Source organism: Oryctolagus cuniculus, chromosome 1, assembly GCF_964237555.1.
Source record: "Oryctolagus cuniculus chromosome 1, mOryCun1.1, whole genome shotgun sequence".
NCBI lineage: Eukaryota > Metazoa > Chordata > Mammalia > Lagomorpha > Leporidae > Oryctolagus > Oryctolagus cuniculus.
In genome coordinates, this window is record NC_091432.1 from 99,867,577 (window position 1) to 99,877,294 (window position 9,718).

The window sequence follows — 9,718 nt, forward strand, 5'->3', positions numbered from 1 at the left end:
AACAGATATGCTCAGTAGCAATTTTTTACTGATCAATTTAATAATCAGAACACTGGAAAACTTAAATTGTTTACAGGAACCTAACTGCATAGAGGTACTAAATTTACAAGAAATTTTATTAAAAGGACTCCTTTAAATTGAGAAGCCACATCTAGATACTACAGTAGTAGTATCTAAATGTTTTAGAGACCAGTGGATGGATGAACATATTTAACTGCATGATGTCCTCCTCAACCTTCAACTTTATTGGGATTTTTATTTTATTTTATTTTATTTTTATTTTTTTAACATTTATTTAATGAATATAAATTTCCAAAGTACGACTTATGGATTACAATGGCTTCCCCCCCATACCGTCCCTCCCACCCACAACCCTCCCCTTTCCCACTCCCTCTCCCCTTCCATTCACATCAAGATTCATTTTTGATTATCTTAATATACAGAAGATCAGCTTAGTATACATTAAGTAAGGATTTCAACAGTTTGCTCCCACACAGAAACATAAAGTGAAAAATAATAGATGATTTTTTTTAAATGATGATGAAATCAGATCAGACCTATTGTCATGTTTAATCCCAGTGAGAGTCAAGTTGGGAATTGATAATTTCTTTTTTTTTTTTTTTTTTTTTTACAGAAGATCAGTTTAGTATGCATTAAGTAAAGATTTCAACAGTTTGCACCCCCATAGAAACACAAAGTGAAATATATTGTTTGAGTACTCGTTATAGCATTAAATCTCAATACACAGCACATTAAGGACAGAGATCCTACATGAGGAGTAAGTGCACAGTGACTCCTGTTGTTGACTTTACCAATTGACACTCCTGTCTATGGCATCAGTAATCTCCCTATGCTCCAGTCATGAGTTTCCAAGGCTATGGAAGCCCTCTGATATAGGCAGAGTTACAGAAAGAGGGAGAGACAGAAAGGTCTTTGATCCACTGGTTCACTCCAAATGGCTGCAACAGCCAGAGCTGGGCTGATCTGAAGCGAGGAGCCAGGAGCTTCTTCCAGGTCTCCCACGCAGGTGCAGGGGCCCAAAGACTTGGACCATCTTCCAGTGCTTTCCCAGGCCACAGCAGAGAGCTGGATCGGAAGTGGAGCATCTGGGACCGAATCGGTGCTCCTGTGGGATGCCAGCACCACAGATGGTGGCCTTACCTGCTATGCCACAGCACTGGCCCCAGTTGAATCCAGCTTTGCCAAAACTGAATACAAAAGGAACCTTATGGGCCATAGAAGGACTGAATGTGGATTGAGTGAATGAGAGTGTGTATACCTGAGAAAAGGGTGTAGAGTTCCATATTTTAGGTACTAAATGGGGTAACTATTTCCAGTTCCCTATTCTAGGCCATGCAAATAACTCTATGCTTTATATGTCACTGAATTCTTGTTCTGACCTATGGACAATATGGAACAGGAACCTTGCCTGTCAGGGAGCTCCAGACTTCTATGAACAACTGATAATAGAGCAAAAAGCATAACACAGCTATATAATTCCATATATAAATTTCAAGGGTTCATCACCCAAGATTTAAAAATCTTTTTTTTAAAGACATTTATTTATTTGAGAGGTAGAGTTCCAGACAGAGAGGGAAAGACGGAGAGAAAGGTTTTCTGTTTGCTAATTCACTCCCCCAAGTGGCCTCAATGGCCAGAGCTGGGCCTCTCTGAAGCCAGGAGCTTTTTCCAGGTCTCCCATGTGGATGCAGGGGCCCAAGCACATGGGCTGTCTTCTACTGCTGTCCCAGGCCATAGTAGAGAGCTGGGTCAGAAGTGGAGCAGCCGGACTCAAACTGGCACTCATACATGATGCCAGCACTGCAAGCAGAGGCTTCACCTACTACGCCACAGCACTGACCTCCCCCCCCCCCGCCCCGCCCCAAGATTAAAACTCTTAATAGTAAAGTCTGTGAGCAACAAGTAGCAGTGTCCTCTGTGAATTGTTCATGGCCCAACATCAGGAGTGCTGATCCAAACTTAGATTTGTTCTGGCTTATCTCAAGAATGACAGAAGACTAACCTAGGTGTTAATGGCATTTGCTGTTTGTGTTTAATTGTAGGGGGAAAACAGTATTTCCTTTATAATACTGTGATGATTACCGAGGCAGACTAAAACTACCTAGATTTTTCTTCAACCACATGGTTGAAGGTCAACAAAAGGAATCAGGAAGGCAAAGGTCTGAGGAAACAACCAACTTTGCATTGAGCCAGGCTTGAAAATTAATTCTCCAGGCCGGCGCCACGGCTCACTTGGCTAATCCTCTGCCTGTGGCACCGGCACCCCAGGTTCTAGTCTTGGTTGGGGCACCGAATTGTGTCCCAGTTGCTCCTCTTCCAGTCCAGCTCTCTGCTGTGGCCCAGGAGTGCAGTGGAGGATGGCCCAAGTGCTTGGGCCCTGCATCGCATGGGAGACCAGGAGGAGGCACCTGGCTCCTGGCTTCGGATCGGCGCAGCACGCCGGCTGTAGCAGCCATTTGGGGGGTGAACCAACGGAAAAAGGAAGACCCTTCTCTCTGTCTCTCTCAATGTCTAACTCTGCCTGTCAAAAAATAAATAAATAAAAGAAAATTCTCCCTTATTAAGAGACCATAATTGTGTCTATATGAAGGAGTTCAAAAGTTTGTGGGAAAATGGAATTAAAAGATCATTTTTGGCACAGAAAAGCACCTGCCTACCTGTCCTAGAGGAAGGCTACCTCACTTCTTACTCGAGGCCAACCGTTTGACTTTTCTCTGAACCCCATCCTATCGTGCTGCCTGTGTTTTGCTCAACAAATATATGCATTTCCTAAATCTTTCACAGCCTTATTTCCTCATTAGCCTGCAACAGTGGCTTTCAGTTTTGGTCTACAGACCAGCAGCTTTGTCCTCAATTGGGAGCTTAGTGGAAATGGGAGGTTTTTAGCTCTACCACAGACCTATGGAATCAGACTCTTGGGGTGAGGCCTAGTGATCTGGATTTTCACAGGCCCACTGAGTGATGCTGATGCATAGCCAACTTTGGAAGCCACTGGCCTATGAACAGTCAAGTGTCCACCATCCTTACAAAGTTCCCCTGATCGCTGTCAAGCCATGACCTTGTTATTCTGCTTCCCTTCTCTGCTGATCTTGGGCAGGCTCCACCATCCATTTCTTCAGTATATGTATATACTGAAGTATATGTCACTAGTATATGTCCCTGATGCTCCTCTTGCCACTGTTGTCAGTGAGCTCCCTGGTGCTTTATCCGAGATGCAGTTTTTTTTTTTCAAGTTTGTTTGATTTGAACAGCAGAGTGAAACAGAAATCTTCTGTTTACTAGTTCACTCTCTAAATGGCTTCAGAACAGCCAGGTTTGGGCCAGGCTGAAACCAAGAGCCAGGAACTCCCTCCTGGTCTCCCAGATGGATGTCAGGGGCCCAAATACTTGGGCCATCATCCACTGCCTTCCCAGGTGCCTTAGCAGAAAGCTGGATCAGAAACCAAGCTGAAACTCTTAGTCCAGTGTGGGATGCTGGCATTAGCCTAGTGAGCCGCGGCGCCGGCCCAAGGTCAACATGTATTTCTAGTTACTCTTGAACATCATCCTCTTGCTTTTTCTTAGGTTTATTTATTTATTTGAAATGCAGAGTTAGATAGGGAGAGACACAGAGATCTTTCATCTGTTGATTCACCTCCAAATGGCTGCAACAACTGAAGCTAGGCAGATCAGGAGCCAGGAGCTTCTTCCAGGTCTCATATGGGTGCAGGGGCCCAGTATTTGGGACATCCTCCACTGCTCTCCCAGGCACATTAGCAGAGAGCTTTATCAGAAGTGGAGCAGCCTGGACCCCACAGTACCCATATGGGGTGCTGGCACTGTAAGCAGAGGCTTTGCCCGCTAGGCAACAGCGCTGGCCGGCCCTGATCTTGTTCCAGCTATCTCCAGGTTAACAATATAAATAACTAGGTTAGCATCCTTGGTTTAATTCTCCTCATGCCATTCTATTGATTCTACTTTTGTATTATCTCTAAATTCTACCCTTTGTTTATCTCTGCTACTGTGTTCACTGAATGAGTACGAACACTTTATAAAGCAGTGGTGGGAAACATCACCCATGGGCTGTCTAAGGCCCATGAAATTATTTGGCCCTGCCAAGGCAACCACAGGTGAGACTCAGAAGGCAGTAAATCTATGGCAAGTTAATGTTTTTAAAAATCTATTTATTTATTTATTTGAGAGGGAGAGACAAAGGTCTTCCATCTACTGGTCCACTTCCCAAATGGCCTCAACGGCCAGAGCTTGGCTGTTCTGAAGCCAGGAGCTTATTTCCAGGCTCCCACGTATGTACAGGAGCCCAAGCACCTGGGCTATCTTCTACTACTTTCCTAGGCCATAAACAGCTGAATCAGAAGAGGAGCAGCCAGGACAAGGACACGGACTCTTGCCTATATGGGATGCTGGAGCGACGGCGGAGGCTTAGCCACAGTGTTGGGTCCTAGCTGGTTATAATTTTAGCAGCTGATAATTGTGTATGGCTTGCAAATAATGTTAAAAAATATCCAGAGGCGGTGCCGGCGCTGTGGCATAGCAGCTAAAGCCAATGCCCGCAGTGCTGGCATCCTACAGGGGCGCCGGTTTGAGACCCAACTGCTCCATTTCCAATCCAGCACTCTGCTGTGGCCTGGGAAAGCAATAGAAGATGGCCCAAGTCCTTGGGCCCCTGCACCCTCACGGGAGACCTGGAAGAAGCTCCTGGCTCCTGGCTCCTGGCTTTGGATGAGCACAGCTCCGGCCGTTGCAGCCAATTGGGGAGTGAACCAGTGGATGGAAGACGCTCTCACTCTTAAATAAACCTTTAAAAAAAAAAAAAATCAAATGCCCTTGGCAGAAAAGAGGTCTTCCACTTAAGAGTATGGTTCTACCATCTTAGGTAGGAAAAGATACACCTTGACTAGCTGCTGGGTTGCTTCATGGCTTATGTTTTTGAGGATGACTGTCTTAAGTGTATGGAGTGGTAAATGGTGACCAGTAAGTGCAATGGTTTGAATATCCTTAGTCTCCCAGATGTCATTATGTGGAAGCTTAGTCCCTAGTTTGGCAGTGTGGGAGCTGTTGGAATCTGTAAGAGGTGGGGTCCCCGCCCTCAGAAGGGAATACGACAGTGAATTGCAAGGGCCTGAGTTCCACTCCACACAACCTTTCTGGCTGCCTGTTTCATCCTGTCTCTCACGTCTGCTCACCTTCCTGCCATGTACCATGTGACTCTCACCAGAGCTGATATTATGCTGTTTGGACTTTCAGCCTCCAAAACTGAGCTGAATAAACCTCTTTTCTTTATAAAGTTACCTTGTATGAAGTATTTTGTTACAGTAATGAAAAGCAAACTAAGACAGTGGTTATGTTAATATAGATTTTATCGGGGCCAGCGTAGTGGCATAGAATGTTATGCCAGCACTGCACCCTATGTGGTGACATTTTGAGTCCCGACTGCTCCACTTCTGATCCAGCTCCCTACTAATGCACCTGGGTGAACAGTGGAAGATGGCCAAAGTGCTTGGGCCGCTGCACCCATGTGGGAGATCCAAAAGAATCTCCTGGCTTCAGCCTGGCATAGCCCTGGTGGTTGTAGCCATTTGGGTTTGAACCAGTGGATGGAAGATCTCTCTGTCTCTCTGTCCCTCTCTCTCTCTCTCTTACTCTGCCTTTCAAATTAATAAAAATATAGATTTGCTTTATTTTAAATGTTTATTTTCAGCTACTTGAAGAGCAAGAGAAAGAGACAAGAGGTCCCATCCTCTGTTCACTCCCCACCCAAATGCCCACATTGCCAGGGCTGGACCAAGCTGGAACCAGGAACCAGGAACTCCACCCGATCTCCCACATGGGTGGCAGGGGCCCAAACACTTGAGCCATCATCTACTGTGTCCCAGGTTGCATTAGCATAGGTTTGTTTTGGTATTTCTAGATCATTGGCCTTCCCACAATGTCTGTCTGTCTGTCTGTCTCTCTCTCTCTCTCTCTCTACTTATGTATTAGGTCTTCCATCCGCTAGTTCACTTGCCAGATGGCCACAATGGCCAGGACTGGGCCAGGCCAAAGCCAGGTGCCTGGTCTCCCATGTAACTCAGGGACCCAAATACTCGAGCCATCTGCTGCTGCTTCCCTAGGTGCATTTGCAGGGGGCTAGGTTGGAAATGAAGCAGCCAGGGGTTGAACCAGCACTGTTACGGGATGCTGTCACAGGAAGTGTCTTAATCCACTCCTCCACAGTCTGCACCCCACCCCCCATTCCCCGTGTTTCTCTTAATTGAGCTTGTAGCCCCAAGGCCTGAAGCCTAAGACTCGAGTGGATCTGGTCTTTTCCTTTAGCCTGTTTCTCAGATTTCACTCCAAACCTAAAGAATAAAAGCAGGGAAAATATTTTCATCATTTTATTCATTCTCCATTTTTTAGCACAATTCTTGCTCAGTTAGGGATCCACAGCAAGTCCTTCAAGAAGTTCTTGGAGGGGCCAGCTTTCTGGCGTAGCAGGACTAGCATCTTCTATAAGTTAGCAGGGCCCAAGCACTTGAGCCATCATCTGCTGCACTTCCAGCCGCCCCACTTCCAACTTCCTACCTAGCATTCCTGCTAATGCTCCTGGGAAGGCAGCAAATGGGCCAAGTAGTTGGTCCCCTGTCTCCCCTGTGGGAGACCAGGTTGGAGTTCCTGACTTGTGGCTTTGGCCTAGCCCAGCTGTAGCTGTTGAGGCCATTTGGGGAATAAACAAATGAAGATCTCTGTCTCTCCCTCTCTGTCTGTTACTGTGCCTTGCAAATAAATAAACACATCTTTAAGAAAAAAAATTCATGGAGGGCTGGCACTGCAGCTCACTAGGCTAAGCCTCCACCTGTGGTGCCGGCACCCCGGTTCTAGTCCCAGTTGGGGTGCCGGTTCTGTCCCAGTTGCTCCTCTTCCAGTCCAGCTCTCTGCTGTGGCCCGGGAAGGCAGTGGAGGATGGCCAAGTGCTTGGGCCTGCACCCCATGGGAGACCAGGAGAAGCACCTGGCTCCTGGCTTCGGATTAGCACAACACACCGGCCGTAGCGGCCATTTAGGGGGTGAACCAACAGAAGGAAGACCTTTCTCCCTGTCTCTCTCTCACTAACTCTGCCTGTCCAAAAAAAAAGAATCCAGGTATAGTTTTTTTGTAATACACACTTTCCATAAACTTTTTGAAGATGCCTTATATACATGAATTTCAATTTTTTGCACCAAAAGAAAAACTTCCCCAGATGTGTATTTGGTGCAGCAGTGAAGTCACTGCTTGAGACGCCTGCATCCCATTTTGGAGTGGCTGGTTCAAGTCTGGGCTCTGCTTCTGCTTGCTGCCTGCTCATGTGCCCTCTGGGAGGCAGGTGATGGCCCGAGAAGGCGGGTCTCTGCAACCGCGTGTCTTGTATTGAGTTCCCAGCTTCTGTCTTTGATCTGGCCTAGCCCTGGTTGTTGCAGGCATTTAAGGAGTGAACCAGCAGATGGGAGACTCATTCTTTCCACACCCCACCCCTTTCAAGTAAATAAATAATAAATTCTGGAAACGTATCTTTCAACTCTGGTTTTTCCATGAAGTGCCCACGCATTTGTGAAGTTGAATTGATAGGGTACGATTCATCCTGCAGCAGAATTCCTCTCTCATGAGTGGACCTTTGAAACTACTGGCTTCTAAGAAAATGATGGGGACTGTGGTTTGAAGGTGCCCCCTCCAACATTCCTGCTGTAACTTGATCCCCCTTGTGGTATTAATAGGTGGGCCTGGGGCTGGCACTGTGGCCTAGTGGGTAAAAGCTGCCGCCTGCAATGCCGGCATCCCATATGGGCATCAGTTTGAGTCCTGGCTGCTCCACTTCCGATCCAGCTCCTTCCTGATGGTCTGGGAAAGCACTGGAAGTTGGCCTTAATGCTTTCCTCTTAGGAGACCCGGAAGAAGCTCCTGGCTTTGGATTGGCCCAGCTCCGGCTGTTGCGGCCATCTGGGGAGTGAACCAGTGGATGAAAAGACTTTTTCATCCACCCTCTCTCTGATTTATTAAAGAAAAAATTAAAAAAAAAAAAAAAAAAGAGAGGTGGGGCCTTCAGGAGGTGATAGGCTGTCAGGGCCTGGCCCTCATGTATGGTCTAGTGCTGTGGAACAGACCCAGAGGGAACCACCAGGGACTTTTCCTTCTCTTTCTGTTCTGTCTGTCTCTTCCTACCCAGGCTGGTAGTGTTTCTGCTGGTACTAAATCCTCAAAAATCTTCAGTCTTCTCTGGATGTCAGGGAAATCTATGCCATCTGACGTGAGAGTTCTCTGCAGCTTCTTCCCAGGTAACCCCTCGGCTTCCGGCTTCTGCTGAGATGGGTGTTTAGCTCCGCTAGCCACACGCCTCCTCTCTGCAGCAAATGGTTGTCCACATAGTGCTTGGTGTTCTCTTCAGAGCACATTTCTCATCTTTTGCAGGGTAGTTAGGATTTTTCAGATCATCAAGTTCTGGTTGCTTTTGCCTAACAATTCCCACCTCAACTTACCTCTTTCCTCGTGGATTTTTTTAAAGATTTATTTATTTATTTATTTGAAGATCAGAGTTAGAGTAGAGGCAGAGAGAGAGAGAGAGAGAGAGAGAGAGAAGTCTTCCATACGCTGGTTCACTCCCCAGATGGCCACAACGGCCGGAGCTGCACTGATCCAAAGCCAGGAGCCAGGAGCCTCCTCTGGGTCTCCCAAGTGGGTGCAGGGGCCCAAGGACTTGGGACATCTACTGATTTCCCAGGCCATAGCAGAGAGCTGGATTGGAAGTGGAGCAGCTGGGACTTGAACTGATGCCCATATGAGATGCCGGCACTGCAGGCGGTGGCTTTACCTGCTACACCACAGTGCCGGCCCCTTTCCTCTTGGATTTGAATACAAGCAACAAGCAGAAAACAGGTCTTGCCTTCAACAGATTGCTTAGAAATCTTAGCTCATTGCCTACAAGTTCTACTTTCCATCCAACACCAAGACCCTGCAGCCAAACTTCTACCATGATATAATTAGAGTCGCATTTCTTCCAGTATCCAGTAGTGTGATCTTCATTTCCTTTTGAAACCTCGACAGAAGCACTTTTCGGTATCTGTGTCTACCAGCATTCTGTGCGTGACAGCCATGCATCCCCTAAGGTGACAGAAGCATTCTGTGTTTGGGACTGGCACTGTGACTTAGCGGGTAAGGCTGCCGCCTGCAGTGCCAGCATCCCATATGGGCGCCGGTTGGAGTCCTGGCTGCTCCACTTCCAAACCAGCTTTCTGCTATGGCCTGGGAAAGCAGTGGAAGATGGCCCAAGTCCTTGGGCCCCTGCACCCATGTCCTGGTTCCTGGCTTCAGATCCACGCAGCTCCAATCGTTGCGGCCAATTGGGAAGTGAACCAGCGGATGGACGACCTCTCTCTCTGTGTCTCTCTGCCTCTCCTCTCTCTCTGTAACTTTCAAATAAATAAAATAAATCTTTAAAAAAAGGAAAGCGTTCTGTGTACTTGACTTCCTTCTGAGCCCTCATCAGCATCCTCTTTAATGTCCACATTTCTAATCGTCTCTTGAAAGCAGCATAGGCTTCTTAAAAATTTCTTTTGAAAAAGTGACAGAAACAGCTTCCAACCACTGATTCACACCCCAAATGACCACAGTGACTGGCCTGGGCCAGGCTGAAGCCAGGAGCCAGCAACTCTGTCTTTTCTCATGGGTATCAGGGACCCAAGCACTTGGG

At 47.1% G+C, this 9,718-nt stretch overlaps 1 long non-coding RNA gene across 1 annotated transcript; it reads left to right on the forward strand.

The window, feature by feature from the left end:
- Nucleotides 1-8,197: 8,197 nt before the first annotated feature.
- On the forward strand, nucleotides 8,198-9,475 carry LOC138850558 (uncharacterized). Its single transcript, XR_011390491.1, has 2 exons — nucleotides 8,198-8,306; nucleotides 8,939-9,475. It is a non-coding gene; the product is annotated as an uncharacterized lncRNA (long non-coding RNA).
- Nucleotides 9,476-9,718: the final 243 nt, after the last annotated feature.